This window comes from Hyperoodon ampullatus (assembly GCF_949752795.1).
Source record: "Hyperoodon ampullatus genome assembly, chromosome: 1".
NCBI lineage: Eukaryota > Metazoa > Chordata > Mammalia > Artiodactyla > Ziphiidae > Hyperoodon > Hyperoodon ampullatus.
This window is the reverse complement of record NC_136914.1, coordinates 95,454,680-95,470,981: the sequence shown is the minus strand read 5'-3', so window position 1 is coordinate 95,470,981 and position 16,302 is coordinate 95,454,680. Positions and strand designations below refer to the sequence as shown.

Below are 16,302 nucleotides of genomic sequence, written 5' to 3'. Positions count from 1 at the left end.
AGTGGGGGCAAGGAGCCCAGTATCCCCAAAAGTGTCTCTATGGAACAAAATGAAAACTGGATAAGGCATTCTCTAAGGCAGGGGTCCCCAACACCTCAGGCCGCCGCAGACCAGTACCTGTTAGGTGATGGCAGGCAAGTGAGCAAAGCTTCATCTGCGGCTCCCCATGGCTCCCCATCACTTTCATTACTACCTGAACCACCCCGCTTCCCCACTCCGGCTGTGGAAAAATTGTCTTCCATGCAACTGGTCCCTGGTGCCAAAAAGGTTGGGGACTGCTGCTCTAAGGCTCCTTCACATGTCAAGCATCAATTAGTCTACATTCACATGACATATTGAGCAGCCAATAGGCATAAGGCATATTTGATTTACTTATACATTACCTGTTCCACAAAGGATTTGAGGAGATTTGCAAAAACCTATACAATAGAAAAGGATAAAATACATAGTCAAGAGTATCAGGGCAGAGAAAGGTGGGAGGGATACCTTTAAGGTATATGAGCAGACACTGCCTCTGCCCATGGTCTCTCTCAATCTGAGCATTGTAGGTGAAGGAATGTCAGAGAAATCTAGAGCAAGACTGCTCTATGAACATGTGGAAGCTCCAGAGGCGAAGGAAGACAAGACTGTTTATATTATACATTACTTCACCCAAAGCCACGTTGCAAGACTCAAAGAATGAAGAAAGAATCTATTTTGGGCCTAACAAAAGCATGCTGAGGAAGCAGAGTTAGTGCTTCTAAGAATGAACCTAAGTCATAAGCCCGAGGTTTACATCCTAGCTCCACTACCTGCTAACACAGGGCACAATACCTGACCTCTTTAAGCCTCCATTTTCCCATCTATAAATGAGGGTGATGCTAGGGATTGCTGTGAGGATTAAGTGAGACGATGCAAGTCCAGGGCCTGGTATAGTGAGCTATCAGTACATGGTAGCTGGAATTGTACTCCAGAGGGTCCCATACCATGTCTTTCTTGTTCATCCCTCTCTCCCCAGCACTTAGCAGAGTGCTGGTCTTAGTAGGTACAGAATGGATGCTTGCAGACTTGATTTGATATAGATGCTTTTCCTGTTTGACATGCCACACTCCCTCTGACATTGATGAGTGACAGGGTCGCAAAGCATGAGGTCAGGCTAGTTAGAGGCATTTTGTCCACTAGGTAACACCGAGACTAAATGCTCATGGAGTTTGATGAAATTCATGCTATGGAATGTATATGACCCAGGTCAAGGGCCTCTACTGTGCTTTTCCTCATGCCCTCCCTCTTCAAAGGAATGTGTTTTGTTTATTCCAGTGAAAGATGTAAAATGATAAATTGGATAATAAGTTAGGACAGGAGAGATATCAGCCCTGAAAACTTCATTTCAATCCAAACTTCTACTATTTATTGAATGTTTAACATTTAAGGCTCTTCGTTGGGCACTGTTGGAAATTTGAAGATTAGCAAGAAAACACCTCTTCTCTCAAAGCATATACTTTCTAATAAATGGGTAGCGTATAGATATGCTACTATGAGAAAAATCTCATAAAGATGATCAAATGAACAATATGGGAAATGAAAGAAGGCAGAAATTACATTCAGTTGTAATTATCTGGTTACGTTTCTCAAGGGAGGTACCTTTCCAGATGGTCTTTGCATTTGGTACCATGGGGTAGGGGAGGAAAGTAAATTAGAGGCAGGGGGAATGAGAGGAACAGAAAAGTGTAGCATGCTTGGCAATCAGTGAATCATCTATTTTAGGTGGATCATACAATACACGTAGAAGAATAATTCTAGAAAGAGGGCTTTGAGGGTCTTGAGGTTCAGATGAAGATTTATAGGGAATGGAGAGCAACTGAGAGATTTTGAGCAGGGAAGTGGTGTGATCAGACTGGTAATGGAGAAAATTAAACTAGCAGTGTTATGTGAAAGGGATTGAGGTGGAGCAAGGCAGGAAGTGGGGGATGACTTAGGAAGCAGTTGAAGTGGATCTGGGAAGAAATTACGAACGAGGGTGTGGGCAGCAGGAATAGGCAAGAGGGGCCTATTGAGGTAGCTATGATAGGATTTAAGAGCCAGTTCCTGGGCTTCCCTGATGGCGCAGTGGTTGGGCGTCCGCCTGCCGATGCAGGGGACACGGGTTCGTGCCCCGGTCCGGGAAGATCCCACATGCCACGGAGCATCTGGGCCTGTGAGCCATGGCCGCTGAGCCTGCGCGTCCGGAGCCTGTGCTCCGCAAGGGGAGAGAGGCCCGCATAACGCAAAAACAAACAAACAAAAAAGAGTCAGTTTCCTTGTTTTACTTGGAGAGAAAATGAAGTTTGGATGCTTCATCTTTCCCAAATCAGCTCTCACCATCTTCTGGTGAAAAGACCCCAGGCTTGGAAGCAAAGTGTGGACCCCAGGTCTGTAGGTTGGGAGAGGGGCTTGGAGAGCTGGAAGAATCTCTTATTCTCTCTGGTGCTCCATGTGCTTTAGCCCAGCCTCGGAGCAAAGAGCTAGAGGAGCGAGCTGTGAGAAGGAAGCTTCCCCGCCCCTCCCCAGGTTCTCAGTTCTGCTGGGACAGCCCTACATCACAGGATGAGGCTTGGCAACCTCGTTTGTGATAATAAAAACATAGCACAACAGTCATGTATCTCTTGGAATGTGACAACGACAAGATTATTAGCTTACGTGTTCGTAGCCTACAGTCCGTTCTCCCCTCCACGCCCTCCACCAACTAAAGAGAGGTTTTTTGTTTTTTGTTTTTTTTTTTACTGCTCAGCTTCCTCCCCTCCTCTCCTCTCTAAGGAGAATTCCGTCTACTGATTCTGTTTTTCTTATGATACAGAAATAGGGAGAGAGAAACCAGACTGGACAGTTAGGAAAAGGGATAAAATTCTGATGGCTTGGTCCAGTTCAGGGTTACCCTTCTCTCTGTAAAATTCACGTCAAGGACTATATCGACTAGATACTAAAGAGTGAAGCCAGAAGATCAAGTCAACCCATATAATACGGACCTAAGAGAGAAGTAGGAAAAAAAAAAAAGAAAAATACTTTGGGCTGGGCTTTAGGGAACATTTGCAGGGGGAGTCTTGATAAATGAAAGGCTCCGAGATAGAAAATATGTTGTTGTATAGTATGGATTGAATCTCTTTTAATACTAATTAAATGTTGCAATTTCGGTTTTGGCTGCTCACAGTGCTTAATGTTTTATGTTTTTAATGTTTTGGTTTTATGTCATACCATGCTTAGACTAGACAATATTGTATTCCAGCTTAACAGCAGGAATTCTGGAACCAAACTCTTGGATCTCAAATCCCATTGTTACCACTTAATAGCTGTGTGACCTTTGGCAAGATACTTCATTCTCTGTGACTCAGTTGCTTTGTCTGCAAAATGAGTTAACAAGAGTATCTACTTCAGAGAACTGTTGTGAGGATTAAAGGAGTTGATATTTGTAAAGCTCATGTAAAGCCCAACATACAGTTAGCACTACATAAGCATTAGCTATTATTAGTACAGGAAAATTTGAGGTCATGAGATTTTTCTGCCTTGGTTCAACCAAGATGGCGTAGATGACTGTGAGAGAAGAATTATTCTCAGTAAAACAGATCCTAACTTTGGGGAAAGAATGGAGGTTCTAGGCAGTTGTAATAGGCTGATTTCTAAAATGAACCCCAAAGATTCCCACCTCTGGGTTTTCACACCCTTGTGTAATCCACTTCCCATTGAGAGTGGGCTGGACCTGGTGACTTGTCTATAACTCACAGAATATGGCAATGATGGTAGGATATTTTCGTGATTAGGTTACAAAAGGTTGTGATTCTGGTCTTGCTAGCAGACTCTCTCTCTTGCTGGCTGTGATGATGCTAAAGCTGCCTTGGTGGAGAGGCCCTCATGGCAAAGAACTGGGGGAAGCCTGGGGCCAAACAGCCTGTAAAGAATTGAGACCATCAATCCAACAGCCCGTGAGGGACTGCCAACAACCACTGAGTGAGCTGGAAATGGATCCAGCCTCAGTTGAAACTTGATTGCAGCCTTTTGAGAGATTCAGGCAGAGATCCCAGTTAAGCCATGTCCAGATTCCTAACCCTAGAAACTGAGATAATTAATGTGTGTTGTTCTAAACCATTACATTTTAGAGTATTTTGATACATAGCAATAGATAACTAATTCAGCAATGTACCAAAGTAGGAACTTGGGAACCCAGCGACCCAGCTCTAGGATATGACGGTGGAAGTTGGGGAGGCCTTGAGGGTGAGAGTCACCATTGAAGGAGCACCCTACTGTCACACTGGGGAGACCACACCCTCGTCTACATGGGGAGGAGAGCAACTCAGGCAGAGCCCTTCAGGATGAAGTGGTTGAGGCTATCCTAGGGCTTCCTGTTCAAGTGCCTATCAGCCTGGGAACACTTAGTTCTCATCTTGCATCATTGACCTCTTTGCAGCATTGGAGTGTGCACTCTTCTAGAAATGCCTCCTTATCTTTATGACACCACTCCATTCGACTGTTTATTCATTCAGGCAACAGCTACGAGCTGAACACTTCTATGAGGTCTGGATACATTATGAACAAGGAGAAATGGCCCTCACACAGTACAAATTTCTTCTGGCTTTATTCTATCTTTTTAACTGCTCCTCTGTCTTCTTCCCTGGGGCGACTTTTGTTCACATACCCCTTAAAGCCTAGTGTTCTCCATGGCACTGTCCTTGTCCCTCTTTCCTTTTTACCTTACACGTCCCCCTGCATGATTCCAGACTGTATCTATCACCTATCACCATGTCCATGCTGACCTCTCCCATTTCTGAGTTCCTATTGCCCTTAGGGTCAGGGCCAAGCACTTAAGTTCAACCTCTAACTGTAGATCTATGGAACCTTTCCCATGCCAGGGAGTTTTAGTCCACTAGTGAATATCTGTTTCTCTTTGTATAATAGAAGGGTATTTGACAAATCAAGAAGAGTAGGTAATTACAAGGACTGGCAAAACCCAGAGCTGGCAAGACTGTGTAGCAACTGAAACTCTCATACACTGCTGGTAGGAGTGAAAACTGTTTGGCAATACCTATTAAAGCTAAATATTTATATATACTTTGACCCAGCAACTCCATTCTTGGGTAAACACCCAAGAGAAACAAGTGCTTATGTCCACCAAAAGACATGTACAAGCATGTTCATGCCAGCTTTATCCATGATAGCCAAAAACTGGAAACAATTCAAATGTCCATCAATAGTAGATTGGATAGCGGCTTCCCTGGTAGCGCAGTGGTTGAGAATCCGTCTGCCAATGCAGGGGACACGGGTTTCAATCCCTGGTCTGGGAAGATCCTACATGCTGCGAAGCAACTAAGCTCGTGCACCACAACTACTGAGCCTGTGTTCTAGAGCCCGTGAGTCACAACTACTGAGCCCACATGCCACAACTACTGAAGCTCACGTGCCTAGAGCCTGTGCTCCACAACGAGAGAAGCCACCACAATGAGAAGCCCGTGCACTGCAACAAAGACCCAACACAGTCAAAAACAAATAAATAAAATAAATAAATGTATTTTTAAAAAATAGTAAATTTACTATTTTAAAAAAATATATATTCTATATACAATAGAATATTACACAGCAATGAAAAAAATTAACTACTGCTATACATAATGACATGGATGAATCTCATAGACATAATATTGAGTGAAAGAAGACAAACACAAAATAACATATATTGTATGATTCCACTTATGTGAAGTTCAAGCACAGGCAAGATAATCTATGGTGTCTACACCCTTTTTGCAGAGTTATCTTTGCAGAGTTATGACTGGGAAGGGACACAAGGGAAAATCTGAGGGTTCTGAAAATATCTAAATATTGATTTGGGTGGTGATTACCCAAGAGTATATGTAAAAAGTTATCCAGCTATACACTTAAGATTGGTACATTTCACTGTCTTTAACTTATACCTCAATAAAGAGTTAAAAAAAAAAAAGAAGAGTATGTTATAGATAGCTCTTGCTTTTGCTATCCAGCATTTTTTTGTCCTTTTCCTAAAGTAATTAACCCTGATTTACCACTGTCCTTTACCTTTAGGGGGTGTACACAATGCTCAGCTCATATATATGTCACATGATCCAGGACTGGCCATCAGAGTTTTCCACACCTTGGCCACAGGGATGGACCTGTGATTTAAACCAAAGCAATGAGATTCAAACACAGAACTTTAAAACAAATCCTATGCTTATGTGTACATTTACAAGGAGGTGAGTGGTTCTATGGACATATGTCAACTATCTGTTGTTAGATATAGCTCCTCAGAGGGAAAAGGACAGAAAAATACCACCTAATCCTCACAATCCCCCCTACTGAAGCTGTTGCCTGAGTCTGGGAAACAATTCCCTTCTATGTCCACCCCACATTTGCCTGGAGGTTGTTGCCTCCCTGGTGAAGTGGACATGAGTAGAAAGAGTATGGTTCTGGGAATTCCCTGGTGGTCCAGTGGTTAGGACTCCATGCTTCCACTGCAAGGGGCCCGGGTTCAATTCCCGGTCAGGGAACTAAGATCCCGCAAGCTATGCAGTGCAGCCAAAAAAAGAATATGGTTCTGGGTTTGTCAGATATCTTCCATACAGACTCAAGGATCACATGATCACAACCTAGCTGCAAGAGAGGCTGGGCACTGTAAGAGTGTGGAAACAAACACATTTGGTGGTGGCCCACATCACATCCCCTTGGCCACCTCTGATATCAGCCACAGCTACAATGGTCAGTCGTCCTATGTGAGCCCAGGTGTTGTTCTGACAGCATTTCTCCTCCAGTGTGAGGTCTCATCCTTCCGTGTTCTGCCCCAGGGCCTTCTCCAATACCCTAGGACCCTGCTCAGCCTACAGGTAATAGTACCCCAAAGTACAGGGGTGTTAATGTCTCTCTTGGCAACTTCCAACCACTGGGGGATGGAAGCTAGTGGATAAATTCCCTCACTTTTAGGTGAATGGTTGTAGGAGGCCTTCTGTACTGTTCTCATCTTGATAACACACTTTCCTTCTTGACATCACTCTCCCTGCTCCCCCCATTCCTGTTTCAGGGGATCCCTCTTCAGTAAACTACCTGGACCAAGTCCTGCTGTCAGATTCTGTTTTGGGGGGAACTCAAGCTAAGACAAGGACTCATGGAAAATCTGGGGAGCACTAACTGTTCTCAGACAGCAGTTTGCAGGGCTTTATTTGCCAGCTTAAGGTAAGGTAAAGTTTGGAGACGTGAGAACTTATTGGAAAATTACAGGTTAAGGCTTCAGGGGTTTTGCAGAGCCCTTGGGAGAGGCAGCAGTATCAGAATATCTTTGCCTCACTCCTTCAGGGCTACATCTTGGATTTTACTCCAAGTCATTTCCAACTCCCATTTATTATCTCATTGGTTTATGTTAGAGCAGAGTTTTGCTGAAAATATGTTCAGGGCTTAGGTCCTTCACGTAAACCGCGGTGGCATGTTATAATTCTGCTGCCTTTCTGATGAGATGATGTGATTGTGTGGCTTTGATTTTTTTTTTTTTACAAATGTAATACTGTTTATTTAACTTCAAAAACATTTCAACATTCTAAACATACAAAAAAAATAACAGAACATTGCAGAACGTGTTTAGTACAGAAGGTTCTTGAACTTTCATCAATGCAGTGGCTCTTGGCTTTGCTGACAATGAAGAGTTCTATGGTTTGTTTAAAAAACAAACAGTTTAAAACTACCACACTTCAACTAAAAAGGATCCAAAACACTTCTCATGCCAGCTGACCCCCCACCCCCTTTTCCACAGCTAAGAATGGCAACGGGATGCTATGTCTCTATATACAGAAACAAGACAACCTGAAGCTAAATGGATGCCCACTGGAGTGTCCACAGGTCCAGCCCCACAGTGCACGGCCTGAGCTACGGCCCCTCCGGAAGGCATTGCTCCTACAGCCTCCACACCAAGCAAGGAGCGTCAAGAGTGTGTCTTGGTTGCTTTGTTCTTTTTACAAACTATAGATATGTACAGTTGAGAACTCAGGATTCCTAGCCAATGACCATAGAGTTAACACACCGCCTCACAAATTAAAAAAAAAAAAAAGAAAATGCCAGAAACATCTTTAAATGCTTTGTCACACCAACAACAAAGTGCACAGAGTGAGGAGAACACGAGAGCCTTTTCATTTTAAAAATGTTTGGAAATATGTACAACTTTGATACAGTTTCCGGGTGCTCCAGACACCCATGGCCACTCCATGTAAACCACTGACAATTGCTAGAGCACTTTGAGAGACTACGATATGATCGTGATCCAACTGGGTAATTAAACCTAACAAGGGCAACAGACGCGTCCCGGGCAAGAGGTGTGTCAATCACGGTGCTCCCTACTCTAAGGTATTCACAAGGAGACACAACAACAGTTTTTTTTAATTCATCCTCCTCCTCCTCCTCCTCCTCTTCTTCGTCCTCATCTTCTTCATCTTCCTCTTCCACCTTTTTCCGGGCAACTTTAGCAGGACCCTTGGTGCCATCAAACTTCCCTTTAGACTTATACTCTGCAACATCCTTCTCATATTCCTCCTTCAGCTTTGCTGCCTTGTTGATGTATGTCACTTAAGTTATCCCACATCTCGCCCAGCTTCTTTGCCACATCTCCAATAGAGATGTCAGGGTTTGTAGATTTGATCTTGGGGCGGAATTCAGAACAGAACAGGCAAAATCCAGACGGTGGCCTCTTGGGGGCATTCAGGTCCTTCTTCTTCTTGCCTCCCTTAGCTGGTCCGTAATCCTTCATTTCCCAATCATAGCGCACTTTATCTGCCTTTGTCATTTCGTCAAATTTAGACTTCTCTTTCCCAGACATTGTCTTCCACCTCTCAGAGCATTTCTTGGAAAATTCTGCAAAATTGACAGTGACCTCAGGGTTTTTCTTCTTATGTTGCTCTCTGCACGTCTGCACAAAGAAGGCATAAGCAGACATCTTGCCCTTTGGTTTCTTGGGATCACCTTCACCCATCTTGACTGTATTGTTCGCTAGTCTGGGCAGCGCAGGGCATGACGCGTGGCTCAGCGCTCCACAGCCTCGCACTAGCTGCCTCCATGAGAGCCACCTGGCTTTGATTTTTAAATAAGATTATACCCCAATTTCAGCCTTAATTGATGGCAAATCTAGCTGACACATATAAAGTTTAATAATTATTACTTAGGCAGTATCTAACTTTGCCAAGGTGTGCCTCAAAGGTAATACATACCCTGTAAGTGTCCGACTGGGCCTAGATGTTTCTGGGCTTCAGCAAATACATTTATAAATTTAAATCCCACCAACTCAGCAGTGGCCAAATAGCTACTTCTTAGTAGGGGTTTCAGAGTTTCTCTGATTAAAAAAAACAAACAAACATAGATTAGCTCTTACTCAGTGCCAGTCCCATTCACCATTGCTAATCCCTACAGTGCCCCGGCAAGGTGGTGGTCATGATTTCCCCTTTACAGCCAAGGAAGAAGGAAGCTTAGAGCCTTGGTGACATCATGGGCTCAAGGTCACACAACAGGTGCACTGGCAAAGCAGAGATTTGAATGTAGATCCAGCTGATTCCAGATTTCCTGCTCCTTCCTCAGTATATCATACAGGTATATCTCTAAGTAGGAGAGTGTGTGGGAAGGAGAAAGGAAAGGAGATTCCCACAAATGAATGATAAGATCAGAGAGTCTCAGATTTGGAAGGATCTTTAGAGGCCATCTCGTCCACACCTGTGGGCACGGCACATACGTCCCTCCTGCAGAGGTGCAGCCAGGTCAAAGACCACGGGAAGGAGCCTGGACAGGGTGTGGAGTCAGGCCTGTGTGCCCTGCAGGGGTGGTGGCAGAAGTGGTGGCGCAGCTGTGCAATAAAAGAAAACCCTGTGCCTGCTTTCCCTGCTTTTCACAGCCTTGAGTTTGTGCGTGTTTACATGTGTGGGCACACACATGCGTATATGCACACAATAAAATACACATAAAATTCACCATTTCAGCCATTTCAAAGTATACAATTCAGTGACATTTAGCACATTGACAATGTTGTGCAAACATCACCACTATCTAGTCCCAGAACATTTCCATCATCCCTAAAGGAAACCTCATACTCATTAAACAGTCATTGTCCATTCTCCTCTTCCCCCCAGCCCCTAGCAACCGCTGCTTTCTCTCTATGCATTTACCTGTCTGGACACTTCATGTAAGTGGAATCATATCATATGTGGCCATTTTTGCCTGGCTCTTTTCACTTGGAATAATATTTTTAAGATTCACTGATGTCATAGTATGTATCAGTAGTTCATTTCTTTTTATGTTCACAGCCTTGTCTTTATACTGCTTCCTTGAACATACTTTTATTATAGTCTTAAAATATTAACTAATGGTCACTTTAAATCTCTCTCTTTTTAAGAAAGTGATCAAAGGGCACAATTACTCCCCTGAGACCATATAGCCACCCTCCTCTTAGATATAAGGTCATCTAGTCCAGGCTCCATGACAGAAGGAAACATTCCATTCCATTACAAAAGTATATGCAAAGAAAACTGTAAAACTTTACTGGGAGTTGTAAAGGACTTGAGTAAATGGTAAGACAAACATTTTTCCTGCATAGAAATATTAAAGATGTTAATTCTTCTTAAATAAATTTGTAAGTTTAATGCAATTCCAGTCAACATTACAATAAGAATTTTGTGGGGGGGAGGGGCAATATAGGGATAGGGGATTTTAAAAAAGGGTTATTATGGGATTATATGAAATCCTTGTGTGAAACTTCTGAAAATTGTAAAGCACTATAAAATTTAAAAACTTTCATTCAATAAGAAAAGATTTTAAAAAAGAACTGTTGTAACGACATTATTTTAAAATTAATCTGGAAGAGTAAACATTTTAGAATATCAAAGAAAGTTCTGGAAAAAGATAACACTGAAGGGGCTAGACATTTTAAAGGGTAAAACTATTTTAGACTTACAGTGATTAAAACAGTATATTAATAATTCTAGAATAAACAGGTAGTTCAGTAGAACCATCTAAAGTAGAAACAGTCAAACTCAATGGCCTTTTTCTCAGCACAATCTCCTCTCCTTCCATCAGCCTCCTTTAGTTGTCCCTGTAGACCTATTTCTTCAACCTTATTGAAATCTTGAATCCCTGGCCCCTCTGCTTCTTAGTATCCACCCCTACCTATTCGTCTCTTGTCTTCACTCCCTTCCCAACGTGATGGAGACTCCATGTTTCGTTTCAACAATTCTTTGCTCATACTTTCAACTTCCTTGCTCCATTTCCCTGCTATTATACCCTGTGGCAGAAACCCAAAACAAATAAAGATAAACAAACTTGGATCTAGTGACTGGAAAGAGACACAAAGTTGGTATACTAGTTTGAATAGTGTCTTCCCAAAATTCATATTCATCCAGCACCTCAAACTGTTCCTTATCTGGAAATAGGGTCTTTGTATAGGTAATCAGTTAGAATGAGATTGTAGTGGATGAAGGTGGGTCCTAAATCCAAAGAGTGGTGTCCTTATAAGAAGGCTATGTGGAGACAGAGAGACACAGATATGCAGACATACACCAAGGGAAGAAGGCCATGTGAAATGGAGGCAGAAATTGGAGTGGTGCATCTACAAGCCGAGGAGGCCCACGGATTGCTGGGGAACCCTGGAAGCCAGGAAGAGGCAAGGAAAGGTCCTTCCCTAGAGCTGACACTTTGATTTCACATTCTAGCCTCCAAACTGTGAGAGAATGGGTTTCTGTTGTTTTAAGCCACATTTGTTGTAATTTGTTACAGCAGCCCTAGGAAACTATTATAGGGGCTTCTGGGTTGCTGGATATACAAGTGCCTTCTCTGTGTGAATTCATCACGTTATATGTGATGTATGCACACTTCTATGTATATAGTATACTTCAATTAAAAGTAAAAAAGTAAAAAGAAAAAAATAAAGCATTGCTCTTCCTTATCCGAGCCCACATCTGTGCCATTCAGCTCTGCTGGAGAAAATCTCCCAACATCTGTGAGTGGTGCCTAGTCTCTGCGGGGCTCTTGTGCTGCCCACCGATCCCTCCATATGTCCCTGGGAAGGGCTTTCCCTCTTCTCAAAATTCATTCCACAAGAGCATTTCCTCCTTCACTCTCATCAAAGGATCCTGCTTCTAACTTGTCAGTGAAAAAGACACCACTTGCAGGCAACTCCAGAGTATCCAGCCATTCCTCCTACACACATCCCACTTTTCCTCTTCCCTTCCAGTTAAAAGAGAAGAACTTTCCCTCCTCCTGCCAAGAATCATTCTGGTCTCTGGATCCCATCTCTTCTCAGTCTCTGAAAAGATCTTACTCTTTTGCAATGTTCTCATATTTATAAATAAATCCACACTCCCTTTGGCTAAATAGAAAGATCTCACCAATCCCTTCTCACCCCATGCCCTGGAGATTCTGAAAGGTTTTCCCTAGCAAGGTGTGCTCTGGTGCCCTTTGAGAATCCCTCCATCTTCTCTGTGTCTTCATTGGGTAAGAAGAGTCTAGAGCATCACCTTCGGTCATTTGCATCATGGAAACATTAGGGGGACTTCCCTGGTAGCATCCACTTGCCAATGCAGGGGACACAGTTTCAAGCCCTGGTCCAGGAAGATTCCACGTGCCTCGGAGCAACTAAGCCCGTGTGCCACAACTACTGAGCCTGCGAGCCACAACCACTAAACCCCGGGCGCCTAGAGCCCATGCTCCCCAGCAAGAGAAGCCACTGCAGTGAGAAGCCCGTGCACCGCAAGGAAGAGTAGCCCCCACTCGCCACTACTAGAGAAAGCCCGAGTGCAGCAGCGAAGACCCAATGCAGCAAAAAAAAAAAAAATAAATTTTAAAAAAGAAAAGAAACATTAGGTACACGTTGTGTGTTGTTTTCTGAATGCTTTGTCCTGGTATTTCCTGTTTACCCTTTCCCTGACCCACATTTAGGAAGTTAGGCAATTTGTTTTGTTGTCTCAGGGATGGGGTGACACAGCAGAATGTGGATAACAAAAGAGGCTCATTTTGGGCTTTGCACTTTCAAAATCCCAGGCCTCAGAGCAAACACAATGAATCAGGAAAAATATAAAAAAGCCAGGCTACCTCTGCAGACTAGATAATAATGAGTGAAAAGAGAGAGCAGCCAGGGGCACCCAACGAGATCAAAGGCCGGTTGGCCATGGTGAGGGTTGCTATGGACGCTGCCCACATCCCCCCTTTAGGACTGAACACTCACCCCTCCCCCAACTTCTGGGAGTGCTGACTGCTGTTGGCTCACACCTGAGTCCCTTGCCCAGGTATTACAGAGGGCTGCCTTGCCCAAGATTATGTTCCCTCCCTAGGGACAACCAGTAATAAAGATTCTTCTATGTGGAAGAACAAAGGTCCAGCCCCCTTGCTTCAACTTAGGATAACTCTGAGAGGCCATCCAGTGTCAGAGCTTCCTGAGGCATTGGTAGGGGCCTCTGCGGCAACTGCACCCCAGTTCAATCTCTCCCTTGGCCCAAACGTAGCTGCTGTTCCCAAAAGTCTCCCCATTCCCACTCCTTAGTAGCTTCTTGCACTCAAATGTTCATCTCCCTAAAGGTTCCTGGCACCTCCTGGGAAGACACCTGAAAACTGAGGAATGGAAGGCACCTAGAGAGGTCCCCAGAATCCCTGAAGCTTAGCCTAGTGCAAGAGAGTAGAGGAGAAGTGACGTGCAGCTTGTGTCAGCTGAGAAGGCCTGAGTCAGTCTCAGTCAGTCTCAGGCCCGAGCTTCTTGCAGAACAGTACAGGATCACTGATCTGGTCAGGAGGGTCCCAGATGTGGCACTGGCAGACAATGGACTTGAAGAGGCCTCAGGGCTAGGACCTGCATGGACCCACAACTGTTGACCAGATGGTAATGAGGGCGCCTCAGAAGGCGCCACCATGATGGACTGTGATACTGAGAGCACAAAATTCCAGCCCCTCTCCTCAACTCTTGATACTATCCACATCCCCCTGAACTTCCTCAAGAAAAGGAAATCAGCCTGGGAGTGGGCAGAAATCTAGTTTACATAGGCTATGAAATCATGTTTATCAAACCCACATGTGACCTCCAAGCCAATAATCAAAACAAAAAATAAACAATAGATTGGGGGAAATATTTAGCAAACAGGAAGACAAAGGACTACTATTTTTATTTTTAAAATAAATTTCGTTATTATTTATTTATTATTTTTATGTTTTGGCTGTGCCGTGTGGCATGTGGGATCTTAGTTCCCTGACCAGGGATCAAACCCTTGTCCTCTAGCAGTGGAAGAGCAGAGTCTTAACCACTGAACCACCAGGGAAGTCCCCAGGACTACTTTTTTTTTTTTTTTTTTGGCTGCGTTGGGTCTTCGTTGCTGTGCGTGGGCTTTCTCTAGTTGCGGCGAGAGGCGGCTACTCTTCGTTGCGGTGTGCGGGCTTCTCATTGCGGTGGCTTCTCTTGTTGTGGAGCACCGGCTCTAGGCGCGCGGGCTTCAGTAGTTGTGACTCGTGGGCTCTAGAGCACAGGCTCAGTAGTTGTGGCGCACGGGCTTAGTTGCTCCGCGGCACGTGGGATCTTCCCGGACCAGGGCTCGAACCTGTGTCTCCCTCATTGGCAGGCGGATTCTTAACCACTGTGCCACCAGGGAAGCCCCAGGACTACTATTTTTAATATAAAGAATCCATACACATGGACAAGAAAAATGCAAAGACCCCAAATGACGGGGGGTGGGGGGAGACACTATACTCTGTTTCCATTACCTCATTCAGCTATCTCAGTTGTCTTTTAAGCAAGTTCTATCATTTTCTCTGCCTGAGGAAAGTGAGGCACAGGAGAGGATGGGCATCACACAGTGGTGGAATTAGGATTCAAACGCAGAGCCTGACTCTGTAGCCATGGTCTTGACCAGTATGTTGTATATATACATATGGGTATACATATATTTATATTTTCTGTTAAAATATTTATAAGGACAATTACAAACATTTAAATGCCAATGAGATAATGTTACCTAAAAGGTGACCCCCACGAAATGTGTGTGCACGGTGATTTGTGATTCTCTACGCACATTAACGTGCACCTCTGAAGAGGCTGTAGTAGTGGTATGCATGATGGTGTTTTTTTTATTTGTCAAAGTGAAAAAAAGTACGTAAGTATCAACCACAAGCCTAGGGTTGAACTCATTCATACGTAGTTCAGGTATCTGGGCTGGATCAGCTTCCTCTCCTTTCTACTCCACCACCCTGGCTTATTGTGCCAGGCTATCATTGTTGGTGTCATTGTTTGCCTCCCCAAAAAACACTATGAATTCACAGGAGAACTGGGGATCACAGCTGGGAAGAAGCCAAGCATAGACGTGAACCAAGGGTTTTCTAGATTTGACCCTGGTTTTTCTGACTTCTGTTATAGTTGCTATTTCCAGTATATCATTCTACTTCCTTCTCTATCTAGGAATTCAAGGTTATATTTTACAAAAAAAATTTTTGGAGTATAGTTGATTTACAGTGTTGTGTTCATTTCAGATGTACAGCAAAGTGAGTCAGTTGAAGCCTATTTTTAAAATACACTTTTTTGGGAGCTTCCCTGGTGGCGCAGTGGTTGAGAGTCCGCCTGCCGATGCAGGGGACACGGGTTCGTGCCCTGGTCCGGGAGGATCCCACATGCCGCAGAGCAGCTGGGCCCGTTAGCCATGGCTGCTGGGCCTGCGCGTCCGGAGCCTGTGCTCCGCAACAGGAGATGCCACAGCAGTGAGAGGCCCGTGTACCGCAAAAAATAAAAAAATTAAAATAAAATAAAATACACTTTTTATTTTGGAATAAGTTTAGACCTACGAAGAGTCACAAAGATAGTACAGAGTTGTGTATGGTCTTCACCAGTTTGCCCCAATGTTAACATCTTTCAAACTTAACTTTGTCAAAGTTAAGAAATTGGTATTACTATTATTAACCAAACTCCAGACTTTATTCAGATTTCACCAATATCCTTTTTCTGTTCTAGGATCCAATCCGAGATACTACATTTAGTTGAAACCCATTTTTCTTTCATACACTAAAAACATCAAAACCCACTCTTTAATTCCAGTGGAAAGCACTGCATAATTCTGGCTGTGGTTTTCCAAGTCTGCTCAAATAACTTTTTGTTTTTTCAATAACCATCTTCAGGAATATATAGTCTAGTCAGTTTTGACTACAAGGAACAGAGAATCCCTCAAACTAGCTTAAATAAGGCCAAGGAGCAAGTCCATGGGTATTCATGGACAGGAAGCAAAGAATCAAGGACAGGAACCGGAACAGCTGTCAGGAACAGATGTTATTCTCTCAAGTTTGTCTCATAGTTTCTCTCTCCTTTGC

At 43.7% G+C, this 16,302-nt stretch overlaps 1 pseudogene across 1 annotated transcript; it reads right to left on the bottom strand.

Moving 5' to 3' along the window:
- Positions 1-6,773: 6,773 nt before the first annotated feature.
- Positions 6,774-8,962, bottom strand: LOC307057741 (high mobility group protein B3-like; annotated as a pseudogene). Its single transcript has 2 exons — positions 8,281-8,962; positions 6,774-6,830 (listed from the first exon to the last, which is right to left on the bottom strand). The product of its transcript is annotated as a high mobility group protein B3-like (transcript).
- Positions 8,963-16,302: the final 7,340 nt, after the last annotated feature.